The sequence below is a fragment of the Myotis brandtii genome, unplaced genomic scaffold, assembly GCF_000412655.1.
Source record: "Myotis brandtii unplaced genomic scaffold, ASM41265v1 scaffold187, whole genome shotgun sequence".
Classification (NCBI taxonomy): domain Eukaryota; kingdom Metazoa; phylum Chordata; class Mammalia; order Chiroptera; family Vespertilionidae; genus Myotis; species Myotis brandtii.
The window spans coordinates 3935433-3936036 of NW_005356944.1; positions in this window are offsets into that span (position 1 = coordinate 3935433).

Below are 604 nucleotides of genomic sequence, written 5' to 3' on the forward strand. Positions count from 1 at the left end.
TGGCTCCAAGGGGGCTTGGGGTGCGGAGGGTACCCTCTCCAGGCCCCGCGCCCGGTCCCAGCAGGGATCCCAGAGCCAGCCGTGGGCCGCTGGAGTGATTGGGTGGGAGCGCTCGGGTGGCACGGACTGAGCCGCGCTGGCACCAGAGAAACGCACGCCTGGATGCGGGACAGGAGCGCTGCCCGCTCAGATACCCCAAGAATTTGGATGCTCTGAGACTCGGAAGGGGAGCCCGGGCTCAGAGAGAACTGGGGTGTCCCTGCGAGGTGAGCACGGCACCCGCGTGGCGGGGTCCTGCGCACAGGGCCGGCGACGCGACAGTTGGTCTCCACCGCGGCTCCGTGGAGCGTCCTCCGAGACCGCCCGCGCAGGGCTGCGGCTTCCCCGAGGAAGCAGCGGTTTCCCGCCGCCGCCGCCGGAATCCACGGAGCCGCTTCCTCCGCCCCCTCCGCCCGGCGGGAGGCCGAGCACACGCATCGCCTCGCCGAGGAGGAGCCCGAGGCCTTGGCCACACTCCACGCTGCCCTCTGCGGCCCTCCTCGGCCCCGAGCTGGGGTCTCGGGCTCCCCACCGAGCGGACCGCAGCGAGTCCGTGGCTCTGCGC